The sequence below is a fragment of the Pungitius pungitius genome, unplaced genomic scaffold (assembly GCF_949316345.1).
Source record: "Pungitius pungitius unplaced genomic scaffold, fPunPun2.1 scaffold_34, whole genome shotgun sequence".
NCBI classification, from domain to species: Eukaryota; Metazoa; Chordata; class Actinopteri; order Perciformes; family Gasterosteidae; genus Pungitius; species Pungitius pungitius.
Window position 1 is genome coordinate 363305 of NW_026909849.1, and position 15826 is coordinate 379130.

A 15826-nucleotide genomic window follows, 5' to 3' on the forward strand; every position below is an offset into this window, starting at 1 on the left:
TGCCAATTGTTAAATGTTGATCAACACTAATTTAGCAACCATGAAACGGAATCAATTTTGATGATATTGTCTAAGTTCCTTATATATCCAACGTTAAAACAACACTAAACATGCATCTCTTCGACAATGTGATATACTTTTTGTAATTTGTAGGTGTACAATCTGCGGCGCTCGGCGGCTTTCAGAGAGAAGTGAAAAAGCTTACGGCACCTGGGATTCCCAGGCGGTCTTCCATCCAGGTACTAACCAGGCCCTGCTCTGCTTAGCTTCCGAGATCAGACGAGATCGGGCGGAACCAGAGAGGTATGGCCGTAAGCTGCTTTTTATCTTTTTCCTAATCCTTTATAATGCGTCAAAAAATTATGTCACGCCTGCCGTTGGCATCTTTGTGTGGGTTAAATAAGGGTATGCAAAGAAGGCTGTGACATCCTATGCCGAAAATTGGATGGACTAGAGAAGACCCGCCCAGGAGTCCCAGCCAATCGGTGGATGGCCATTGCAGTCCCCGCCACCTCAAATGGCCTGACGATGGTATGGACGTAAGCCACCTTTCATCTTCTTCCTATTGCATCTCTTCTACAATGTGAAATACTTTTTACAATTGTGTAGGTGTACAATCTGCGGCGCTGGGCGGCTTTCGGAGAGAGAAGTGAAAAAGCTTACGGCACCTGGGATTCCCAGGCGGTCTTCCATCCAGGTACTAACCAGGCCCTGCTCTGCTTAGCTTCCGAGATCAGACGAGATCGGGCGGAACCAGAGAGGTATGGCCGTAAGCTGCTTTTGATCTTTTTCCTAATCCTTTAAAACGTGTCAAAGATAATCAGAAGAGTTTCTTTTTCTAAAATTGAAGCAGTTCTTAGGATTGGCAAGAGAGGTTCCTAAAACCTGAAGGTAACTTTACTTTTCTTCACTGGCAATTCTAACATGTTGGGTTAGCACCTGTATTTCAACGGCTAAATTACAAACAAAAGTAGGCCAATTGTTAAATGTTGATCAACACTAATTTAGCAACCATGAAACGGAATCAATTTTGATGATATTGTCTAAGTTCCTTATATATCCAACGTTAAAACAACACTAAACATGCATCTCTTCGACAATGTGATATACTTTTTGTAATTTGTAGGTGTACAATCTGCGGCGCTCGGCGGCTTTCAGAGAGAAGTGAAAAAGCTTACGGCACCTGGGATTCCCAGGCGGTCTTCCATCCAGGTACTAACCAGGCCCTGCTCTGCTTAGCTTCCGAGATCAGACGAGATCGGGCGGAACCAGAGAGGTATGGCCGTAAGCTGCTTTTTATCTTTTTCCTAATCCTTTATAATGCGTCAAAAAATTATGTCACGCCTGCCGTTGGCATCTTTGTGTGGGTTAAATAAGGGTATGCAAAGAAGGCTGTGACATCCTATGCCGAAAATTGGATGGACTAGAGAAGACCCGCCCAGGAGTCCCAGCCAATCGGTGGATGGCCATTGCAGTCCCCGCCACCTCAAATGGCCTGACGATGGTATGGACGTAAGCCACCTTTCATCTTCTTCCTATTGCATCTCTTCTACAATGTGAAATACTTTTTACAATTGTGTAGGTGTACAATCTGCGGCGCTGGGCGGCTTTCGGAGAGAGAAGTGAAAAAGCTTACGGCACCTGGGATTCCCAGGCGGTCTTCCATCCAGGTACTAACCAGGCCCTGCTCTGCTTAGCTTCCGAGATCAGACGAGATCGGGCGGAACCAGAGAGGTATGGCCGTAAGCTGCTTTAATATCTTTTTCCTAATCCTTTAGAACGTGTCAAAGATAATCAGAAAAGTTTCTTTTTCTAAAATTGAAGCAGTTCTTAGGATTGGCAAGAGAGGTTCCTAAAACCTGAAGGTAACTTTACTTTTCTTCACTGGCAATTCTAACATGTTGGGTTAGCACCTGTATTTCAACGGCTAAATTACAAACAAAAGTAGGCCAATTGTTAAATGTTGATCAACACTAATTTAGCAACCATGAAACGGAATCAATTTTGATGATATTGTCTAAGTTCCTTATATATCCAACGTTAAAACAACACTAAACATGCATCTCTTCGACAATGTGATATACTTTTTGTAATTTGTAGGTGTACAATCTGCGGCGCTCGGCGGCTTTCAGAGAGAAGTGAAAAAGCTTACGGCACCTGGGATTCCCAGGCGGTCTTCCATCCAGGTACTAACCAGGCCCTGCTCTGCTTAGCTTCCGAGATCAGACGAGATCGGGCGGAACCAGAGAGGTATGGCCGTAAGCTGCTTTTTATCTTTTTCCTAATCCTTTATAATGCGTCAAAAAATTATGTCACGCCTGCCGTTGGCATCTTTGTGTGGGTTAAATAAGGGTATGCAAAGCAGGCTGTGACATCCTATGCCGAAAATTGGATGGACTAGAGAAGACCCGCCCAGGAGTCCCAGCCAATCGGTGGATGGCCATTGCAGTCCCCGCCACCTCAAATGGCCTGACGATGGTATGGACGTAAGCCACCTTTCATCTTCTTCCTATTGCATCTCTTCTACAATGTGAAATACTTTTTACAATTGTGTAGGTGTACAATCTGCGGCGCTGGGCGGCTTTCGGAGAGAGAAGTGAAAAAGCTTACGGCACCTGGGATTCCCAGGCGGTCTTCCATCCAGGTACTAACCAGGCCCTGCTCTGCTTAGCTTCCGAGATCAGACGAGATCGGGCGGAACCAGAGAGGTATGGCCGTAAGCTGCTTTTTATCTTTTTCCTAATCCTTTAGAACGTGTCAAAGATAATCAGAAGAGTTTCTTTTTCTAAAATTGAAGCAGTTCTTAGGATTGGCAAGAGAGGTTCCTAAAACCTGAAGGTAACTTTACTTTTCTTCACTGGCAATTCTAACATGTTGGGTTAGCACCTGTATTTCAACGGCTAAATTACAAACAAAAGTATGCCAATTGTTAAATGTTGATCAACACTAATTTAGCAACCATGAAACGGAATCAATTTTGATGATATTGTCTAAGTTCCTTATATATCCAACGTTAAAACAACACTAAACATGCATCTCTTCGACAATGTGATATACTTTTTGTAATTTGTAGGTGTACAATCTGCGGCGCTCGGCGGCTTTCAGAGAGAAGTGAAAAAGCTTACGGCACCTGGGATTCCCAGGCGGTCTTCCATCCAGGTACTAACCAGGCCCTGCTCTGCTTAGCTTCCGAGATCAGACGAGATCGGGCGGAACCAGAGAGGTATGGCCGTAAGCTGCTTTTTATCTTTTTCCTAATCCTTTATAATGCGTCAAAAAATTATGTCACGCCTGCCGTTGGCATCTTTGTGTGGGTTAAATAAGGGTATGCAAAGAAGGCTGTGACATCCTATGCCGAAAATTGGATGGACTAGAGAAGACCCGCCCAGGAGTCCCAGCCAATCGGTGGATGGCCATTGCAGTCCCCGCCACCTCAAATGGCCTGACGATGGTATGGACGTAAGCCACCTTTCATCTTCTTCCTATTGCATCTCTTCTACAATGTGAAATACTTTTTACAATTGTGTAGGTGTACAATCTGCGGCGCTGGGCGGCTTTCGGAGAGAGAAGTGAAAAAGCTTACGGCACCTGGGATTCCCAGGCGGTCTTCCATCCAGGTACTAACCAGGCCCTGCTCTGCTTAGCTTCCGAGATCAGACGAGATCGGGCGGAACCAGAGAGGTATGGCCGTAAGCTGCTTTTGATCTTTTTCCTAATCCTTTAAAACGTGTCAAAGATAATCAGAAGAGTTTCTTTTTCTAAAATTGAAGCAGTTCTTAGGATTGGCAAGAGAGGTTCCTAAAACCTGAAGGTAACTTTACTTTTCTTCACTGGCAATTCTAACATGTTGGGTTAGCACCTGTATTTCAACGGCTAAATTACAAACAAAAGTATGCCAATTGTTAAATGTTGATCAACACTAATTTAGCAACCATGAAACGGAATCAATTTTGATGATATTGTCTAAGTTCCTTATATATCCAACGTTAAAACAACACTAAACATGCATCTCTTCGACAATGTGATGTACTTTTTGTAATTTGTAGGTGTACAATCTGCGGCGCTCGGCAGCTTTCAGAGAGAAGTGAAAAAGCTTACGGCACCTGGGATTCCCAGGCGGTCTTCCATCCAGGTACTAACCAGGCCCTGCTCTGCTTAGCTTCCGAGATCAGACGAGATCGGGCGGAACCAGAGAGGTATGGCCGTAAGCTGCTTTTTATCTTTTTCCTAATCCTTTAAAACGTGTCAAAGATAATCAGAAGAGTTTCTTTTTCTAAAATTGAAGCAGTTCTTAGGATTGGCAAGAGAGGTTCCTAAAACCTGAAGGTAACTTTACTTTTCTTCACTGGCAATTCTAACATGTTGGGTTAGCACCTGTATTTCAACGGCTAAATTACAAACAAAAGTAGGCCAATTGTTAAATGTTGATCAACACTAATTTAGCAACCATGAAACGGAATCAATTTTGATGATATTGTCTAAGTTCCTTATATATCCAACGTTAAAACAACACTAAACATGCATCTCTTCGACAATGTGATGTACTTTTTGTAATTTGTAGGTGTACAATCTGCGGCGCTCGGCGGCTTTCAGAGAGAAGTGAAAAAGCTTACGGCACCTGGGATTCCCAGGCGGTCTTCCATCCAGGTACTAACCAGGCCCTGCTCTGCTTAACTTCCGAGATCAGACGAGATCGGGCGGAACCAGAGAGGTATGGCCGTAAGCTGCTTTTTATCTTTTTCCTAATCCTTTATAATGCGTCAAAAAATTATGTCACGCCTGCCGTTGGCATCTTTGTGTGGGTTAAATAAGGGTATGCAAAGAAGGCTGTGACATCCTATGCCGAAAATTGGATGGACTAGAGAAGACCCGCCCAGAAGTCCCAGCCAATCGGTGGATGGCCATTGCAGTCCCCGCCACCTCAAATGGCCTGACGATGGTATGGACGTAAGCCACCTTTCATCTTCTTCCTATTGCATCTCTTCTACAATGTGAAATACTTTTTACAATTGTGTAGGTGTACAATCTGCGGCGCTGGGCGGCTTTCGGAGAGAGAAGAGAAAAAGCTTACGGCACCTGGGATCCCCAGGCGGTCTTCCATCCAGGTACTAACCAGGCCCTGCTCTGCTTAGCTTCCGAGATCAGACGAGATCGGGCGGAACCAGAGAGGTATGGCCGTACGCTGCTTTTTATCTTTTTCCTAATCCTTTAAAACGTGTCAAAGATAATCAGAAGAGTTTCTTTTTCTAAAATTGAAGCAGTTCTTAGGATTGGCAAGAGAGGTTCCTAAAACCTGAAGGTAACTTTACTTTTCTTCACTGGCAATTCTAACATGTTGGGTTAGCACCTGTATTTCAACGGCTAAATTACAAACAAAAGTAGGCCAATTGTTAAATGTTGATCAACACTAATTTAGCAACCATGAAACGGAATCAATTTTGATGATATTGTCTAAGTTCCTTATATATCCAACGTTAAAACAACACTAAACATGCATCTCTTCGACAATGTGATATACTTTTTGTAATTTGTAGGTGTACAATCTGCGGCGCTCGGCGGCTTTCAGAGAGAAGTGAAAAAGCTTACGGCACCTGGGATTCCCAGGCGGTCTTCCATCCAGGTACTAACCAGGCCCTGCTCTGCTTAGCTTCCGAGATCAGACGAGATCGGGCGGAACCAGAGAGGTATGGCCGTAAGCTGCTTTTTATCTTTTTCCTAATCCTTTAGAACGTGTCAAAGATAATCAGAAGAGTTTCTTTTTCTAAAATTGAAGCAGTTCTTAGGATTGGCAAGAGAGGTTCCTAAAACCTGAAGGTAACTTTACTTTTCTTCACTGGCAATTCTAACATGTTGGGTTAGCACCTGTATTTCAACGGCTAAATTACAAACAAAAGTATGCCAATTGTTAAATGTTGATCAACACTAATTTAGCAACCATGAAACGGAATCAATTTTGATGATATTGTCTAAGTTCCTTATATATCCAACGTTAAAACAACACTAAACATGCATCTCTTCGACAATGTGATGTACTTTTTGTAATTTGTAGGTGTACAATCTGCGGCGCTCGGCAGCTTTCAGAGAGAAGTGAAAAGCTTACGGCACCTGGGATTCCCAGGCGGTCTTCCATCCAGGTACTAACCAGGCCCTGCTCTGCTTAGCTTCCGAGATCAGACGAGATCGGGCGGAACCAGAGAGGTATGGCCGTAAGCTGCTTTTTATCTTTTTCCTAATCCTTTAAAACGTGTCAAAGATAATCAGAAGAGTTTCTTTTTCTAAAATTGAAGCAGTTCTTAGGATTGGCAAGAGAGGTTCCTAAAACCTGAAGGTAACTTTACTTTTCTTCACTGGCAATTCTAACATGTTGGGTTAGCACCTGTATTTCAACGGCTAAATTACAAACAAAAGTAGGCCAATTGTTAAATGTTGATCAACACTAATTTAGCAACCATGAAACGGAATCAATTTTGATGATATTGTCTAAGTTCCTTATATATCCAACGTTAAAACAACACTAAACATGCATCTCTTCGACAATGTGATGTACTTTTTGTAATTTGTAGGTGTACAATCTGCGGCGCTCGGCAGCTTTCAGAGAGAAGTGAAAAGCTTACGGCACCTGGGATTCCCAGGCGGTCTTCCATCCAGGTACTAACCAGGCCCTGCTCTGCTTAGCTTCCGAGATCAGACGAGATCGGGCGGAACCAGAGAGGTATGGCCGTAAGCTGCTTTTTATCTTTTTCCTAATCCTTTAAAACGTGTCAAAGATAATCAGAAGAGTTTCTTTTTCTAAAATTGAAGCAGTTCTTAGGATTGGCAAGAGAGGTTCCTAAAACCTGAAGGTAACTTTACTTTTCTTCACTGGCAATTCTAACATGTTGGGTTAGCACCTGTATTTCAACGGCTAAATTACAAACAAAAGTAGGCCAATTGTTAAATGTTGATCAACACTAATTTAGCAACCATGAAACGGAATCAATTTTGATGATATTGTCTAAGTTCCTTATATATCCAACGTTAAAACAACACTAAACATGCATCTCTTCGACAATGTGATATACTTTTTGTAATTTGTAGGTGTACAATCTGCGGCGCTCGGCGGCTTTCAGAGAGAAGTGAAAAAGCTTACGGCACCTGGGATTCCCAGGCGGTCTTCCATCCAGGTACTAACCAGGCCCTGCTCTGCTTAGCTTCCGAGATCAGACGAGATCGGGCGGAACCAGAGAGGTATGGCCGTAAGCTGCTTTTTATCTTTTTCCTAATCCTTTAAAACGTGTCAAAGATAATCAGAAGAGTTTCTTTTTCTAAAATTGAAGCAGTTCTTAGGATTGGCAAGAGAGGTTCCTAAAACCTGAAGGTAACTTTACTTTTCTTCACTGGCAATTCTAACATGTTGGGTTAGCACCTGTATTTCAACGGCTAAATTACAAACAAAAGTAGGCCAATTGTTAAATGTTGATCAACACTAATTTAGCAACCATGAAACGGAATCAATTTTGATGATATTGTCTAAGTTCCTTATATATCCAACGTTAAAACAACACTAAACATGCATCTCTTCGACAATGTGATATACTTTTTGTAATTTGTAGGTGTACAATCTGCGGCGCTCGGCGGCTTTCAGAGAGAAGTGAAAAAGCTTACGGCACCTGGGATTCCCAGGCGGTCTTCCATCCAGGTACTAACCAGGCCCTGCTCTGCTTAGCTTCCGAGATTAGACGAGATCGGGCGGAACCAGAGAGGTATGGCCGTAAGCTGCTTTTTATCTTTTTCCTAATCCTTTATAATGCGTCAAAAAATTATGTCACGCCTGCCGTTGGCATCTTTGTGTGGGTTAAATAAGGGTATGCAAAGAAGGCTGTGACATCCTATGCCGAAAATTGGATGGACTAGAGAAGACCCGCCCAGGAGTCCCAGCCAATCGGTGGATGGCCATTGCAGTCCCCGCCACCTCAAATGGCCTGACGATGGTATGGACGTAAGCCACCTTTCATCTTCTTCCTATTGCATCTCTTCTACAATGTGAAATACTTTTTACAATTGTGTAGGTGTACAATCTGCGGCGCTGGGCGGCTTTCGGAGAGAGAAGTGAAAAAGCTTACGGCACCTGGGATTCCCAGGCGGTCTTCCATCCAGGTACTAACCAGGCCCTGCTCTGCTTAGCTTCCGAGATCAGACGAGATCGGGCGGAACCAGAGAGGTATGGCCGTAAGCTGCTTTAATATCTTTTTCCTAATCCTTTAGAACGTGTCAAAGATAATCAGAAAAGTTTCTTTTTCTAAAATTGAAGCAGTTCTTAGGATTGGCAAGAGAGGTTCCTAAAACCTGAAGGTAACTTTACTTTTCTTCACTGGCAATTCTAACATGTTGGGTTAGCACCTGTATTTCAACGGCTAAATTACAAACAAAAGTATGCCAATTGTTAAATGTTGATCAACACTAATTTAGCAACCATGAAACGGAATCAATTTTGATGATATTGTCTAAGTTCCTTATATATCCAACGTTAAAACAACACTAAACATGCATCTCTTCGACAATGTGATGTACTTTTTGTAATTTGTAGGTGTACAATCTGCGGCGCTCGGCGGCTTTCAGAGAGAAGTGAAAAAGCTTACGGCACCTGGGATTCCCAGGCGGTCTTCCATCCAGGTACTAACCAGGCCCTGCTCTGCTTAACTTCCGAGATCAGACGAGATCGGGCGGAACCAGAGAGGTATGGCCGTAAGCTGCTTTTTATCTTTTTCCTAATCCTTTATAATGCGTCAAAAAATTATGTCACGCCTGCCGTTGGCATCTTTGTGTGGGTTAAATAAGGGTATGCAAAGAAGGCTGTGACATCCTATGCCGAAAATTGGATGGACTAGAGAAGACCCGCCCAGAAGTCCCAGCCAATCGGTGGATGGCCATTGCAGTCCCCGCCACCTCAAATGGCCTGACGATGGTATGGACGTAAGCCACCTTTCATCTTCTTCCTATTGCATCTCTTCTACAATGTGAAATACTTTTTACAATTGTGTAGGTGTACAATCTGCGGCGCTGGGCGGCTTTCGGAGAGAGAAGAGAAAAAGCTTACGGCACCTGGGATCCCCAGGCGGTCTTCCATCCAGGTACTAACCAGATCCTGCTCTGCTTAGCTTCCGAGATCAGACGAGATCGGGCGGAACCAGAGAGGTATGGCCGTACGCTGCTTTTTATCTTTTTCCTAATCCTTTAAAACGTGTCAAAGATAATCAGAAGAGTTTCTTTTTCTAAAATTGAAGCAGTTCTTAGGATTGGCAAGAGAGGTTCCTAAAACCTGAAGGTAACTTTACTTTTCTTCACTGGCAATTCTAACATGTTGGGTTAGCACCTGTATTTCAACGGCTAAATTACAAACAAAAGTAGGCCAATTGTTAAATGTTGATCAACACTAATTTAGCAACCATGAAACGGAATCAATTTTGATGATATTGTCTAAGTTCCTTATATATCCAACGTTAAAACAACACTAAACATGCATCTCTTCGACAATGTGATATACTTTTTGTAATTTGTAGGTGTACAATCTGCGGCGCTCGGCGGCTTTCAGAGAGAAGTGAAAAAGCTTACGGCACCTGGGATTCCCAGGCGGTCTTCCATCCAGGTACTAAGCAGGCCCTGCTCTGCTTAGCTTCCGAGATCAGACGAGATCGGGCGGAACCAGAGAGGTATGGCCGTAAGCTGCTTTTTATCTTTTTCCTAATCCTTTAGAACGTGTCAAAGATAATCAGAAGAGTTTCTTTTTCTAAAATTGAAGCAGTTCTTAGGATTGGCAAGAGAGGTTCCTAAAACCTGAAGGTAACTTTACTTTTCTTCACTGGCAATTCTAACATGTTGGGTTAGCACCTGTATTTCAACGGCTAAATTACAAACAAAAGTATGCCAATTGTTAAATGTTGATCAACACTAATTTAGCAACCATGAAACGGAATCAATTTTGATGATATTGTCTAAGTTCCTTATATATCCAACGTTAAAACAACACTAAACATGCATCTCTTCGACAATGTGATATACTTTTTGTAATTTGTAGGTGTACAATCTGCGGCGCTCGGCGGCTTTCAGAGAGAAGTGAAAAAGCTTACGGCACCTGGGATTCCCAGGCGGTCTTCCATCCAGGTACTAACCAGGCCCTGCTCTGCTTAGCTTCCGAGATCAGACGAGATCGGGCGGAACCAGAGAGGTATGGCCGTAAGCTGCTTTTTATCTTTTTCCTAATCCTTTAAAACGTGTCAAAGATAATCAGAAGAGTTTCTTTTTCTAAAATTGAAGCAGTTCTTAGGATTGGCAAGAGAGGTTCCTAAAACCTGAAGGTAACTTTACTTTTCTTCACTGGCAATTCTAACATGTTGGGTTAGCACCTGTATTTCAACGGCTAAATTACAAACAAAAGTAGGCCAATTGTTAAATGTTGATCAACACTAATTTAGCAACCATGAAACGGAATCAATTTTGATGATATTGTCTAAGTTCCTTATATATCCAACGTTAAAACAACACTAAACATGCATCTCTTCGACAATGTGATATACTTTTTGTAATTTGTAGGTGTACAATCTGCGGCGCTCGGCGGCTTTCAGAGAGAAGTGAAAAAGCTTACGGCACCTGGGATTCCCAGGCGGTCTTCCATCCAGGTACTAACCAGGCCCTGCTCTGCTTAGCTTCCGAGATCAGACGAGATCGGGCGGAACCAGAGAGGTATGGCCGTAAGCTGCTTTTTATCTTTTTCCTAATCCTTTATAATGCGTCAAAAAATTATGTCACGCCTGCCGTTGGCATCTTTGTGTGGGTTAAATAAGGGTATGCAAAGAAGGCTGTGACATCCTATACCGAAAATTGGATGGACTAGAGAAGACCCGCCCAGGAGTCCCAGCCAATCGGTGGATGGCCATTGCAGTCCCCGCCACCTCAAATGGCCTGACGATGGTATGGACGTAAGCCACCTTTCATCTTCTTCCTATTGCATCTCTTCTACAATGTGAAATACTTTTTACAATTGTGTAGGTGTACAATCTGCGGCGCTGGGCGGCTTTCGGAGAGAGAAGTGAAAAAGCTTACGGCACCTGGGATTCCCAGGCGGTCTTCCATCCAGGTACTAACCAGGCCCTGCTCTGCTTAGCTTCCGAGATCAGACGAGATCGGGCGGAACCAGAGAGGTATGGCCGTAAGCTGCTTTTGATCTTTTTCCTAATCCTTTAAAACGTGTCAAAGATAATCAGAAGAGTTTCTTTTTCTAAAATTGAAGCAGTTCTTAGGATTGGCAAGAGAGGTTCCTAAAACCTGAAGGTAACTTTACTTTTCTTCACTGGCAATTCTAACATGTTGGGTTAGCACCTGTATTTCAACGGCTAAATTACAAACAAAAGTATGCCAATTGTTAAATGTTGATCAACACTAATTTAGCAACCATGAAACGGAATCAATTTTGATGATATTGTCTAAGTTCCTTATATATCCAACGTTAAAACAACACTAAACATGCATCTCTTCGACAATGTGATGTACTTTTTGTAATTTGTAGGTGTACAATCTGCGGCGCTCGGCAGCTTTCAGAGAGAAGTGAAAAAGCTTACGGCACCTGGGATTCCCAGGCGGTCTTCCATCCAGGTACTAACCAGGCCCTGCTCTGCTTAGCTTCCGAGATCAGACGAGATCGGGCGGAACCAGAGAGGTATGGCCGTAAGCTGCTTTTTATCTTTTTCCTAATCCTTTAAAACGTGTCAAAGATAATCAGAAGAGTTTCTTTTTCTAAAATTGAAGCAGTTCTTAGGATTGGCAAGAGAGGTTCCTAAAACCTGAAGGTAACTTTACTTTTCTTCACTGGCAATTCTAACATGTTGGGTTAGCACCTGTATTTCAACGGCTAAATTACAAACAAAAGTAGGCCAATTGTTAAATGTTGATCAACACTAATTTAGCAACCATGAAACGGAATCAATTTTGATGATATTGTCTAAGTTCCTTATATATCCAACGTTAAAACAACACTAAACATGCATCTCTTCGACAATGTGATGTACTTTTTGTAATTTGTAGGTGTACAATCTGCGGCGCTCGGCGGCTTTCAGAGAGAAGTGAAAAAGCTTACGGCACCTGGGATTCCCAGGCGGTCTTCCATCCAGGTACTAACCAGGCCCTGCTCTGCTTAACTTCCGAGATCAGACGAGATCGGGCGGAACCAGAGAGGTATGGCCGTAAGCTGCTTTTTATCTTTTTCCTAATCCTTTATAATGCGTCAAAAAATTATGTCACGCCTGCCGTTGGCATCTTTGTGTGGGTTAAATAAGGGTATGCAAAGAAGGCTGTGACATCCTATGCCGAAAATTGGATGGACTAGAGAAGACCCGCCCAGAAGTCCCAGCCAATCGGTGGATGGCCATTGCAGTCCCCGCCACCTCAAATGGCCTGACGATGGTATGGACGTAAGCCACCTTTCATCTTCTTCCTATTGCATCTCTTCTACAATGTGAAATACTTTTTACAATTGTGTAGGTGTACAATCTGCGGCGCTGGGCGGCTTTCGGAGAGAGAAGAGAAAAAGCTTACGGCACCTGGGATCCCCAGGCGGTCTTCCATCCAGGTACTAACCAGGCCCTGCTCTGCTTAGCTTCCGAGATCAGACGAGATCGGGCGGAACCAGAGAGGTATGGCCGTACGCTGCTTTTTATCTTTTTCCTAATCCTTTAAAACGTGTCAAAGATAATCAGAAGAGTTTCTTTTTCTAAAATTGAAGCAGTTCTTAGGATTGGCAAGAGAGGTTCCTAAAACCTGAAGGTAACTTTACTTTTCTTCACTGGCAATTCTAACATGTTGGGTTAGCACCTGTATTTCAACGGCTAAATTACAAACAAAAGTAGGCCAATTGTTAAATGTTGATCAACACTAATTTAGCAACCATGAAACGGAATCAATTTTGATGATATTGTCTAAGTTCCTTATATATCCAACGTTAAAACAACACTAAACATGCATCTCTTCGACAATGTGATATACTTTTTGTAATTTGTAGGTGTACAATCTGCGGCGCTCGGCGGCTTTCAGAGAGAAGTGAAAAAGCTTACGGCACCTGGGATTCCCAGGCGGTCTTCCATCCAGGTACTAACCAGGCCCTGCTCTGCTTAGCTTCCGAGATCAGACGAGATCGGGCGGAACCAGAGAGGTATGGCCGTAAGCTGCTTTTTATCTTTTTCCTAATCCTTTAGAACGTGTCAAAGATAATCAGAAGAGTTTCTTTTTCTAAAATTGAAGCAGTTCTTAGGATTGGCAAGAGAGGTTCCTAAAACCTGAAGGTAACTTTACTTTTCTTCACTGGCAATTCTAACATGTTGGGTTAGCACCTGTATTTCAACGGCTAAATTACAAACAAAAGTATGCCAATTGTTAAATGTTGATCAACACTAATTTAGCAACCATGAAACGGAATCAATTTTGATGATATTGTCTAAGTTCCTTATATATCCAACGTTAAAACAACACTAAACATGCATCTCTTCGACAATGTGATGTACTTTTTGTAATTTGTAGGTGTACAATCTGCGGCGCTCGGCAGCTTTCAGAGAGAAGTGAAAAGCTTACGGCACCTGGGATTCCCAGGCGGTCTTCCATCCAGGTACTAACCAGGCCCTGCTCTGCTTAGCTTCCGAGATCAGACGAGATCGGGCGGAACCAGAGAGGTATGGCCGTAAGCTGCTTTTTATCTTTTTCCTAATCCTTTAAAACGTGTCAAAGATAATCAGAAGAGTTTCTTTTTCTAAAAGTGAAGCAGTTCTTAGGATTGGCAAGAGAGGTTCCTAAAACCTGAAGGTAACTTTACTTTTCTTCACTGGCAATTCTAACATGTTGGGTTAGCACCTGTATTTCAACGGCTAAATTACAAACAAAAGTAGGCCAATTGTTAAATGTTGATCAACACTAATTTAGCAACCATGAAACGGAATCAATTTTGATGATATTGTCTAAGTTCCTTATATATCCAACGTTAAAACAACACTAAACATGCATCTCTTCGACAATGTGATGTACTTTTTGTAATTTGTAGGTGTACAATCTGCGGCGCTCGGCAGCTTTCAGAGAGAAGTGAAAAGCTTACGGCACCTGGGATTCCCAGGCGGTCTTCCATCCAGGTACTAACCAGGCCCTGCTCTGCTTAGCTTCCGAGATCAGACGAGATCGGGCGGAACCAGAGAGGTATGGCCGTAAGCTGCTTTTTATCTTTTTCCTAATCCTTTAAAACGTGTCAAAGATAATCAGAAGAGTTTCTTTTTCTAAAATTGAAGCAGTTCTTAGGATTGGCAAGAGAGGTTCCTAAAACCTGAAGGTAACTTTACTTTTCTTCACTGGCAATTCTAACATGTTGGGTTAGCACCTGTATTTCAACGGCTAAATTACAAACAAAAGTAGGCCAATTGTTAAATGTTGATCAACACTAATTTAGCAACCATGAAACGGAATCAATTTTGATGATATTGTCTAAGTTCCTTATATATCCAACGTTAAAACAACACTAAACATGCATCTCTTCGACAATGTGATATACTTTTTGTAATTTGTAGGTGTACAATCTGCGGCGCTCGGCGGCTTTCAGAGAGAAGTGAAAAAGCTTACGGCACCTGGGATTCCCAGGCGGTCTTCCATCCAGGTACTAACCAGGCCCTGCTCTGCTTAGCTTCCGAGATCAGACGAGATCGGGCGGAACCAGAGAGGTATGGCCGTAAGCTGCTTTTTATCTTTTTCCTAATCCTTTAAAACGTGTCAAAGATAATCAGAAGAGTTTCTTTTTCTAAAATTGAAGCAGTTCTTAGGATTGGCAAGAGAGGTTCCTAAAACCTGAAGGTAACTTTACTTTTCTTCACTGGCAATTCTAACATGTTGGGTTAGCACCTGTATTTCAACGGCTAAATTACAAACAAAAGTAGGCCAATTGTTAAATGTTGATCAACACTAATTTAGCAACCATGAAACGGAATCAATTTTGATGATATTGTCTAAGTTCCTTATATATCCAACGTTAAAACAACACTAAACATGCATCTCTTCGACAATGTGATATACTTTTTGTAATTTGTAGGTGTACAATCTGCGGCGCTCGGCGGCTTTCAGAGAGAAGTGAAAAAGCTTACGGCACCTGGGATTCCCAGGCGGTCTTCCATCCAGGTACTAACCAGGCCCTGCTCTGCTTAGCTTCCGAGATCAGACGAGATCGGGCGGAACCAGAGAGGTATGGCCGTAAGCTGCTTTTTATCTTTTTCCTAATCCTTTATAATGCGTCAAAAAATTATGTCACGCCTGCCGTTGGCATCTTTGTGTGGGTTAAATAAGGGTATGCAAAGAAGGCTGTGACATCCTATGCCGAAAATTGGATGGACTAGAGAAGACCCGCCCAGAAGTCCCAGCCAATCGGTGGATGGCCATTGCAGTCCCCGCCACCTCAAATGGCCTGACGATGGTATGGACGTAAGCCACCTTTCATCTTCTTCCTATTGCATCTCTTCTACAATGTGAAATACTTTTTACAATTGTGTAGGTGTACAATCTGCGGCGCTGGGCGGCTTTCGGAGAGAGAAGAGAAAAAGCTTACGGCACCTGGGATCCCCAGGCGGTCTTCCATCCAGGTACTAACCAGGCCCTGCTCTGCTTAGCTTCCGAGATCAGACGAGATCGGGCGGAACCAGAGAGGTATGGCCGTACGCTGCTTTTTATCTTTTTCCTAATCCTTTAAAACGTGTCAAAGATAATCAGAAGAGTTTCTTTTTCTAAAATTGAAGCAGTTCTTAGGATTGGCAAGAGAGGTTCCTAAAACCTGAAG

At 42.9% G+C, this 15826-nt stretch overlaps 31 non-coding genes and 1 pseudogene across 31 annotated transcripts; all 32 read right to left on the reverse strand.

Annotated features, from left to right (window-relative positions):
* Positions 1–198: 198 nt before the first annotated feature.
* On the reverse strand, positions 199–317 carry LOC134115117 (5S ribosomal RNA). Its single transcript, XR_009947479.1, has one exon. It is a non-coding gene; the product is annotated as a 5S ribosomal RNA (ribosomal RNA).
* Positions 318–656: 339 nt separating this feature from the next.
* Positions 657–775, reverse strand: LOC134115119 (5S ribosomal RNA). Its single transcript, XR_009947481.1, has one exon. It is a non-coding gene; the product is annotated as a 5S ribosomal RNA (ribosomal RNA).
* Positions 776–1171: 396 nt separating this feature from the next.
* Positions 1172–1290, reverse strand: LOC134115120 (5S ribosomal RNA). Its single transcript, XR_009947482.1, has one exon. It is a non-coding gene; the product is annotated as a 5S ribosomal RNA (ribosomal RNA).
* A 339-nt stretch (positions 1291–1629) lies between these two features.
* Positions 1630–1748, reverse strand: LOC134115121 (5S ribosomal RNA). The gene has a single exon (XR_009947483.1). It is a non-coding gene; the product is annotated as a 5S ribosomal RNA (ribosomal RNA).
* A 397-nt stretch (positions 1749–2145) lies between these two features.
* On the reverse strand, positions 2146–2264 carry LOC134115122 (5S ribosomal RNA). Its single transcript, XR_009947484.1, has one exon. It is a non-coding gene; the product is annotated as a 5S ribosomal RNA (ribosomal RNA).
* Positions 2265–2603: 339 nt separating this feature from the next.
* Positions 2604–2722, reverse strand: LOC134115123 (5S ribosomal RNA). The gene has a single exon (XR_009947485.1). It is a non-coding gene; the product is annotated as a 5S ribosomal RNA (ribosomal RNA).
* A 396-nt stretch (positions 2723–3118) lies between these two features.
* LOC134115124 (5S ribosomal RNA) lies at positions 3119–3237 on the reverse strand. Its single transcript, XR_009947486.1, has one exon. It is a non-coding gene; the product is annotated as a 5S ribosomal RNA (ribosomal RNA).
* A 339-nt stretch (positions 3238–3576) lies between these two features.
* Positions 3577–3695, reverse strand: LOC134115125 (5S ribosomal RNA). Its single transcript, XR_009947487.1, has one exon. It is a non-coding gene; the product is annotated as a 5S ribosomal RNA (ribosomal RNA).
* A 396-nt stretch (positions 3696–4091) lies between these two features.
* LOC134115126 (5S ribosomal RNA) lies at positions 4092–4210 on the reverse strand. The gene has a single exon (XR_009947488.1). It is a non-coding gene; the product is annotated as a 5S ribosomal RNA (ribosomal RNA).
* A 396-nt stretch (positions 4211–4606) lies between these two features.
* LOC134114796 (5S ribosomal RNA) lies at positions 4607–4725 on the reverse strand. The gene has a single exon (XR_009947156.1). It is a non-coding gene; the product is annotated as a 5S ribosomal RNA (ribosomal RNA).
* A 339-nt stretch (positions 4726–5064) lies between these two features.
* Positions 5065–5183, reverse strand: LOC134114722 (5S ribosomal RNA). The gene has a single exon (XR_009947089.1). It is a non-coding gene; the product is annotated as a 5S ribosomal RNA (ribosomal RNA).
* Positions 5184–5579: 396 nt separating this feature from the next.
* On the reverse strand, positions 5580–5698 carry LOC134115127 (5S ribosomal RNA). The gene has a single exon (XR_009947489.1). It is a non-coding gene; the product is annotated as a 5S ribosomal RNA (ribosomal RNA).
* A 395-nt stretch (positions 5699–6093) lies between these two features.
* LOC134115128 (5S ribosomal RNA) lies at positions 6094–6212 on the reverse strand. The gene has a single exon (XR_009947490.1). It is a non-coding gene; the product is annotated as a 5S ribosomal RNA (ribosomal RNA).
* Positions 6213–6607: 395 nt separating this feature from the next.
* On the reverse strand, positions 6608–6726 carry LOC134115130 (5S ribosomal RNA). Its single transcript, XR_009947492.1, has one exon. It is a non-coding gene; the product is annotated as a 5S ribosomal RNA (ribosomal RNA).
* Positions 6727–7122: 396 nt separating this feature from the next.
* Positions 7123–7241, reverse strand: LOC134115131 (5S ribosomal RNA). The gene has a single exon (XR_009947493.1). It is a non-coding gene; the product is annotated as a 5S ribosomal RNA (ribosomal RNA).
* A 396-nt stretch (positions 7242–7637) lies between these two features.
* On the reverse strand, positions 7638–7756 carry LOC134114606 (5S ribosomal RNA). Its single transcript, XR_009946973.1, has one exon. It is a non-coding gene; the product is annotated as a 5S ribosomal RNA (ribosomal RNA).
* Positions 7757–8095: 339 nt separating this feature from the next.
* LOC134115132 (5S ribosomal RNA) lies at positions 8096–8214 on the reverse strand. Its single transcript, XR_009947494.1, has one exon. It is a non-coding gene; the product is annotated as a 5S ribosomal RNA (ribosomal RNA).
* A 397-nt stretch (positions 8215–8611) lies between these two features.
* Positions 8612–8730, reverse strand: LOC134114807 (5S ribosomal RNA). Its single transcript, XR_009947167.1, has one exon. It is a non-coding gene; the product is annotated as a 5S ribosomal RNA (ribosomal RNA).
* Positions 8731–9069: 339 nt separating this feature from the next.
* Positions 9070–9188, reverse strand: LOC134114771 (5S ribosomal RNA; annotated as a pseudogene).
* Positions 9189–9584: 396 nt separating this feature from the next.
* Positions 9585–9703, reverse strand: LOC134114533 (5S ribosomal RNA). Its single transcript, XR_009946900.1, has one exon. It is a non-coding gene; the product is annotated as a 5S ribosomal RNA (ribosomal RNA).
* Positions 9704–10099: 396 nt separating this feature from the next.
* Positions 10100–10218, reverse strand: LOC134115133 (5S ribosomal RNA). The gene has a single exon (XR_009947495.1). It is a non-coding gene; the product is annotated as a 5S ribosomal RNA (ribosomal RNA).
* Positions 10219–10614: 396 nt separating this feature from the next.
* LOC134115134 (5S ribosomal RNA) lies at positions 10615–10733 on the reverse strand. The gene has a single exon (XR_009947496.1). It is a non-coding gene; the product is annotated as a 5S ribosomal RNA (ribosomal RNA).
* A 339-nt stretch (positions 10734–11072) lies between these two features.
* LOC134115135 (5S ribosomal RNA) lies at positions 11073–11191 on the reverse strand. The gene has a single exon (XR_009947497.1). It is a non-coding gene; the product is annotated as a 5S ribosomal RNA (ribosomal RNA).
* Positions 11192–11587: 396 nt separating this feature from the next.
* LOC134115136 (5S ribosomal RNA) lies at positions 11588–11706 on the reverse strand. The gene has a single exon (XR_009947498.1). It is a non-coding gene; the product is annotated as a 5S ribosomal RNA (ribosomal RNA).
* Positions 11707–12102: 396 nt separating this feature from the next.
* On the reverse strand, positions 12103–12221 carry LOC134114819 (5S ribosomal RNA). The gene has a single exon (XR_009947179.1). It is a non-coding gene; the product is annotated as a 5S ribosomal RNA (ribosomal RNA).
* Positions 12222–12560: 339 nt separating this feature from the next.
* Positions 12561–12679, reverse strand: LOC134114723 (5S ribosomal RNA). Its single transcript, XR_009947090.1, has one exon. It is a non-coding gene; the product is annotated as a 5S ribosomal RNA (ribosomal RNA).
* Positions 12680–13075: 396 nt separating this feature from the next.
* LOC134115137 (5S ribosomal RNA) lies at positions 13076–13194 on the reverse strand. Its single transcript, XR_009947499.1, has one exon. It is a non-coding gene; the product is annotated as a 5S ribosomal RNA (ribosomal RNA).
* A 395-nt stretch (positions 13195–13589) lies between these two features.
* Positions 13590–13708, reverse strand: LOC134115138 (5S ribosomal RNA). Its single transcript, XR_009947500.1, has one exon. It is a non-coding gene; the product is annotated as a 5S ribosomal RNA (ribosomal RNA).
* A 395-nt stretch (positions 13709–14103) lies between these two features.
* Positions 14104–14222, reverse strand: LOC134115139 (5S ribosomal RNA). Its single transcript, XR_009947501.1, has one exon. It is a non-coding gene; the product is annotated as a 5S ribosomal RNA (ribosomal RNA).
* A 396-nt stretch (positions 14223–14618) lies between these two features.
* Positions 14619–14737, reverse strand: LOC134115141 (5S ribosomal RNA). Its single transcript, XR_009947503.1, has one exon. It is a non-coding gene; the product is annotated as a 5S ribosomal RNA (ribosomal RNA).
* Positions 14738–15133: 396 nt separating this feature from the next.
* Positions 15134–15252, reverse strand: LOC134115142 (5S ribosomal RNA). The gene has a single exon (XR_009947504.1). It is a non-coding gene; the product is annotated as a 5S ribosomal RNA (ribosomal RNA).
* A 339-nt stretch (positions 15253–15591) lies between these two features.
* LOC134114724 (5S ribosomal RNA) lies at positions 15592–15710 on the reverse strand. Its single transcript, XR_009947091.1, has one exon. It is a non-coding gene; the product is annotated as a 5S ribosomal RNA (ribosomal RNA).
* Positions 15711–15826: the final 116 nt, after the last annotated feature.